The sequence below is a fragment of the Gouania willdenowi genome, chromosome 17 (genome assembly GCF_900634775.1).
Source record: "Gouania willdenowi chromosome 17, fGouWil2.1, whole genome shotgun sequence".
NCBI classification, from domain to species: domain Eukaryota; kingdom Metazoa; phylum Chordata; class Actinopteri; order Blenniiformes; family Gobiesocidae; genus Gouania; species Gouania willdenowi.
In genome coordinates this window covers 32,897,888-32,905,046 of record NC_041060.1, presented here as the reverse complement: position 1 = coordinate 32,905,046, position 7,159 = coordinate 32,897,888, and positions in this window count along the sequence as shown.

Sequence of the window (7,159 nt, the reverse complement as noted above, 5' to 3'; positions counted from 1 at the left end):
GAATGCTCTCATCTGGTTTCATTTGAGCTGCCTCACAAAGAAGTCCTTCATTAAAGATATGAGGAATAAATTCTAAACCCAGTTGGCAATATATTAGCATAACGTTCAATTCAACCTTAAAACGTTTCTGTATATATATTTCTGGTTTCAAGCTGTGGAACAATCTAAGCTAGGAACTCAAGCAAGTCAAAATATCAACCAGTTCAAGAAAATGTACAAAAACAGGTTATTTAGTGGGTATAATTGATAATGGTCATTAATGATTATTGGTGATTATTATTTATTAATTGAGGCATGCTAATGAGAGGTAGAGAATGTGAATGTGTATATACTGTATATGAGTGTATGTATATGCATGTATGTGTGTGTGTGTGTGTGTGTGTGTATATATATATATTTTTTTTTATTTAGACAGGGGTGATAATATGTCTTATTATATGTTTATAATATGTCATGAATTAATTTTTTTCAATGCGTCATTATTATTTTGCTTCCTCAAAATCTTCATTTCTATATTATGTTGTGCTAATATTTTGTTAAAAAGCAATCAGGTAACCTTGTACTTTTTGCATATTCAGAATAAATAAATACATAAATAAATAAAAGTGAGTAAACAAATCATTGCCCTGTGATGGACTGGCGCCCTGTCCAGGGTGTACCCTTGCCCAGCGCCCTATGAGAGCCGGAGATTGGCACCGGCAGACCCCCGCGACCCTGATAAACGGGAATAAGCGGGTATGAAGATGGATGGATGGAGTAAACAAACCTGCTTTTAGGCAGAACGTACTGGCTTGTGGATGGATTGTTGTGGTATGAGTAACTTTCATCAAGCTGTACTTGGAACGCAGCATCTTTGGTCTTCAGAGCCTTCAACAGGGGTTACAAATCTTTTCAACCATTCTGTTTTATCTTGACACTTTAGTGCACAAGTCAATCATTTTTTGTCTAGAAAACGCCGATAGCAGGTCGGGTGAAAGCCGTAGTTTGTTGGGACGTCAGAGACCGGTTTGTCCATCATATTGATTAGCAATAGCTACGTAGTGTCCAACGTTTTGAGCCATTCTTTCGCCCACTGCTTGATTTTTTTTTTGGTGAAGGGCTGCGGACCTTTCCCACCATCTTTTCCAACATAAAGAATACACTTTACGGGTGTTAATTGAGCTCGATCGCCGCTATGAGATGAAGCTGCGCTGCTTACTCTCCTCCATGTTTACATGTGCGTTGTGATATTGCCTTGATTTTGGCTGCGACCTGGCTGTGACCTACTAGCATCCTCAATACTGATTGGTTGAAAATCGAGCTCAACAGTGTTTTGTCTCAATGCGCAGTCGATATAGTGCACCAATAAATTAGAATTTTCTCTTTAACTGCAAGATAATGAGTGGAGAACTTTTTGCAAGGATACCTTTAATTAACGTTGAATATTATGAGCAAAAAAAAAGTAGTGCCCCATTTGGTGGAACGAAATTGACCGATACAGCTCACGTACCAGGCTTTACTGCATTCTCAGTGGAAACAGTTAAAAATGATCAGCAAAAACATTAGGTTCAGACTGTCACTCAACCATTTCTTTATCCTCTTCTTTGTCTTCAGAATCAGAATCAGAAAAGTTTATTTTGCCAAGTACAGCTTTAAAAAACAGCACAGGAAATTTGACTCTGTAGTCGTTGCGTAGAACAAAAAAACAAAATACAAGCCAGCAACAGTAATCTGTGTGTGTGTGGAGCAAATATCTCAGTGACGCGGTGCGGTCAACGGGTTCCAAATACCCCGAGTGTGTGTATCTGTTATTTTGGAGTAATTGGTCATTTTAAAATGTTTATTTTAATTTTATTTCACTCCTGGACGGCCCCGAAATGAAACCTATTCAACTTTTGACCGTGGGGTATGAGCCGATTATATCACAAACATTCTGATATAAGTTAACAGTGCTTCACACTCGTATCTTGTGCGCACACAGGAGAGGAAACGACACACTAACTATCAGGACAGTGAGCTCTTCCCTTGTGTTGTAATCCCAGGACTCAGTTTCCCTGTTAATACTCTTGTATTTCACTTTTTAAAAGAGCTCCAGCAATCACAGTAATCACTGACAGCTGTGTCTGCTCAACCAGTAATATCAAATGCATAAAGCGGCAAAATTACCAAAGTGGACAGTTAACAACAATAATTAAATCAATGTAATAATTGGCATGTGAACTAGGTTCAAACATATCAAGCTGTGTACAAATTAATTACATTTTGCTGAATTAAATTAATTTCATAATACACATTTCTTAATGCAGTCCAAGTATGATCAGTTGATTTTATTCTCCATTCATTACTAGGAGTACAAAGTGTTCCTTTTCTTTCTTTCCCCTCTCTCTAACAACCAATCACAGCTTTTAGCAGACTGCATCATATCCAGCAATGGGGTCAACCACACCTCCTCACTAAGATACGCATTTACTGTATTTAAACTCCTTTCTCAGAGTTGCTCACAGACACTTCCTGAATCACTTTTAAGCTAAAATCCCTTGTTAGGAATTTTTAGGCTACGTTAGGAGCTCCCTGAGAGGACTCTTTGTGAATACGGGCACTGGCCTATGAGGTAGTGTTGTGCTCAAGACCGCACTATCCGAGACCAAGACTTGCCCGAGACCAGAATGCACCGAGACCAAGACAAGACCAAGACTTTCGGGAGCCGAGACAGAGTCAAGACCAAGACCGAGACAAGCCGAGACCAAGACCAAGACCAAGACCATAAACATTTTTTTCAATTTAAAAAAATCTATAAATAAATAAAATTATGGCAAGGTTCAACAGTTAAAAAACATTATCTCTTTAATTTTAGTTTATTTTAAATACATTTGATGGACAAAAAAGGTGCCTGCAAAAAATTAACTAAAATATTAAAACTACTACTGCTACTGATAAATTCACAATTATTCTAAATATTTGAAAACAATATTTTTATGTCAGCTGAATGTACAGCAAGTGTTTAAAAGCATTTCTGCCAAGAAATAATGATTCTTGATTCTGATTCTTTCAGTTGTTCAGGTTTAACAGGTCACAGATTTCACAAGATATTTTTTTAGTTTGAAAAGCCTTTACACAGGTTATTTTTTATTAATTCACTTAGTTGATGTAGTTTAATTTGGTTACTGTAATATAACTAGGATATTCAATTAACAAAGGTTTCCAACTGTAACTGTAAAACTAAAACTTTCTGAAATAAATCTACAAACAAGTTGACATCAGTGTAAAAAACATAGAGCTACAGGTAGATGTGAAACTAAATAAAACAAACTCAAACCCTGGAACAGTCATGTAACAAATTAATCATTAGTTCTTGTTGAGAATTATTATTATTCTGGATACAGTAGAAACAGAAACTATAAAAAATAATTATATTGTGAACCTGTTTATATTGTGGGGAACATATTATATACATACATGTAATTGGAGTCTAAAGCCACAAAAAACACTTTAAAAAGAAAATAGACTAATATAAGACCTCTTTACAGTTATTTAAGTCATTCTGGGCTTGTGCAACTCTTCGGCGATGACGCGCTGGTGACGACATAAACCAAGATGGCGGCGGCCCGGACTACAGCTGACACTATGTAATAAAGCCTTAAAAGACATGGATATAATGAAAAGAGTGGATGGACAGAGGCATAAACATGCAGACTTTCACACAGACACATTAAACACACACGGACCTCAGTAAACACGGTAAAAGGAACAGGCTTCACCGCTCGGCTGGCACTAGGACCCAGAAGCAGAGTAAGTGCGTCCCCTATCCAGCCTTCACAGGCTGTAATATCATCAGTTTATCATTTTACCAGTTGTTAGAGCTACTGTCTTTACCAGGGAGATAATATTTATTACTGGTGATTGTTTTCTGGAGTTTTATTGGGATTTTTACCGGTGATTAGTTCATATCTCCCTTGCGCTCCGCGGTCCAAACTGACACGTAGCCACACACGTATGAGTGTGTCACACACGTATGAGTGTGTCACACACGTATGAGTGTGTCACACACGTCACTCAGTCACATTAAGGAAGGTTGTGGTCATTATACAGGGTGGATTAAATAATGAATAAAGGATTGTTTTATCCCGTTCTTCTCCGTGTTATTATCACATTATAAAAAAGTTTAAAAATAGCAGGAATTAGTGCTGGTCTCGAACGGTCTTGACGGAAAATCCCGAGTCCGAGACAAGACCGAGTCAAAATGCTTCAGAGTCCGAGACAAGACCAAGACCTTTAAAATTTGGTCTCGAGACCAAGACCGGTCTTGACCACCACAACACTACTATGAGGCCAAAAACACGAATAACTTTCTTATTGAAAAATAAAAAAGGTTAAAGACTCAACATTGAAACTTAAAATAATGCATGTACAAACATGCAAGATCATTTCCTTGATTAAAATGTGATACATGATACATTATAACTAAGATCAAAAACGTCTATTTCACAAACTTCAATTAACATAACTCATGAATCATCTCTAAAATTACTATAGTAATCATTCAATCATGTTCATAAGTGCAGTTAATATTAATCATCGAAATATTCAACTCATGTTCAATTCAAAATACTCAGAGTTAATACATTAAAGTGTTGCACAACAAACAATTGACAAATAAAACAAACAAAACGTAGCTACGTTTAACCAGACTAACCGAACATTATAGATATTTTAGCAGTAGCCAAAAAAAAAATGCTCAAAGTTTCCAACAAAAAATAATGGCCAAACAAATTAGTATCAGTTGGAAATAAAATGTTGCCTACCATTCGGCTTTAATCTTTCCAAACAACTTAAATTCATTACCTTGAAATTGAAATGTAGATGTTCTACTCTTCATGCACGGCATATCTCAAAAAATTTGAATATCATGAAAAAATGTAATATTTTTGGTCACTCATTTCAGAAAGTCAAACCCATATATGATAAAGGCTCATGACACATAGAGTGAAATATTTCAAGCCTTTATTTCTTGAAACTTTGATGATTATGGCTCACAGATAATGAAAACCCAAAATTCAGTGTTTCAGAAAATTTATTCATGGTGTCACACCCTAATCAGCTATTTAACTCAAAACACCCGCAAAGGTTTCCTGAGCCTTTAAATGGTCTCTCAGTCTGGGTCAGGAGGTTACACAGTCATGGTGAAGACTGCTGACTTGACAGAAGTCCAGAAGACAGCCATTGACACCCTCCACAAGGAGGTAAAGCCAGAAAAGGTTATTGCTAAAGAAGCTGGTTGTTCACAGAGTGCTGTATCCAAGCATATTCATAGAAAGATGATGTTATTTTCAAGAAAAAGAGGCACACTGCTGTTGGTTTGGGATTTCAGTCTAATCCATTACCTGTGGAATAAGGTGGGAGAAAAAGCCTAATCCATGGAAGATCATCTCACAGTGGAGATTAGAAAAAAGATAACTTTCACAGGACTAGAGTTCATGCCTCAACAGCATCATACATTTTATTGCAGGGCCTCTATTTTCCCCAACAAGCAAAAAAAAATATTTATAATACAGTGGCTGATCAGTTTAGCTAAGATATCATATTATGTCATCTAAATATCAATGTACAAAGTGAAACATGTTATTAGATTGACACAGTCACCCAGCATGTACTTGGATTCTTTAAAGTTCTGTAAGAAAACAGTTAAACAAATTTGAATGTCAATATACAAATTTCAGATTTACGCAGAATACTTATGACTATATTATAGGCAAAGGCTGGATAGTGATTAACTATTAGCTCCATTAAGAAGTGTTATTTGTTTATTGGATCTCCATTAGCTTCCACCGTGGTAGTTGCTAATATTCTTGGGGTCCATAAATAAAGATTCTAGTACATAACATAAAAATTAAAGACAGTCAAAAATATACAGAAATATTACATGAAAAGGTGCATCAAGGTGCATTTTCATTGGCTTCAGGTGTTTGTGCAGACGGCGTCAAGCTGAAGTCTCCGGTTCATACCGGCTATCGGCACATTCCTCTCTTTTAACCGCAGGAAGGTAGGTGCAGTGTTTTACCGCATTGCCCAGCACTAGCATGGTGCTTAGCAGTCTGTTTATCAACAGTGTCAGTTGGGACGGCTGTACTGTGCTGGTCTCTTTCCTGGTACCCCCATCCCTGGCCATGGTGGCAGGTGGTGAGACGTGTGTCACGCTGCTCACCACGGAGGCTGCCTCTGACAAGCTGCCACGAGCCAATCCTGGGTGGGCGCTGCTATTCTGTCCCTCAATTGTGACTACTTTTGTGCTGTTCTAACTCTGTGCTGCTGTTTTCCGGGCTCTGTTACAGATCACGAGCGTGTGAGACAAAGTTTTAAGAAAAAAAATGTAATGCCATGTAGCTTGATTAATAAATGTAACTACTTTTCTTAATTTATATTTTAATATAAGTAGGAGCGATTCAAGGTAGAGAAATGGAAGGGTGGGGAGGAATTGATTACTGTAAAGTGAGAGTGAGATGTGAAGTTGTAGGCGTGAGGCTTAACTATTATGGTGCTGGCTGTGGGCAGAGGGAAGGAGTGAGTGGTAATACCTGAAACAGGTATTTGGGATCAACGTGTCTAAAGTTAAGCCCACTACAAGTTTTATCCCACAGTCCAAGGCATGCTAGTGCAACGTAGACCAGATGCCCCCAAGACACCAAGCCGAGAGGCAGCCACCGCCCCCCACATACACACCCGAGAAAGCACCTAGAAGCTGAGGAGCGCCCACCTAGTGCGGAACAGCAGTCCCCAACTAAGGGCGCCCCGGACCCACCCACCGATCCGCAGATAGCAGGACAGACCTACCAGGCAGCTGACGGCAACCGCAGCCACCGGAACAGCTAGCATCATCATCTCCAAGCGCCAAGGAACCCCGCCCCAACCCTGCTACAAACGCCAGCACACCCTAGCGCGCCCACCCCTCACTTTATTGCTCTGGTTGAGTGATGGAGTCCAGGCGAGGCATTGATGATTTTATAAAAAAGGTTTATTATAAAACTAAGTAAAAAAGAGTACAAAGTGGAACAAAAATTGGTGACCGCCCAGCCAGGAGATCCGAAGACAGAGACCCGCTCTGTCTAACAGTTTCACAGCTTAAGCTTTTATACAGATAACATAAGAAGTTCCACCCTGAGGTAAGGAGAAGGGGGGAGTCAGA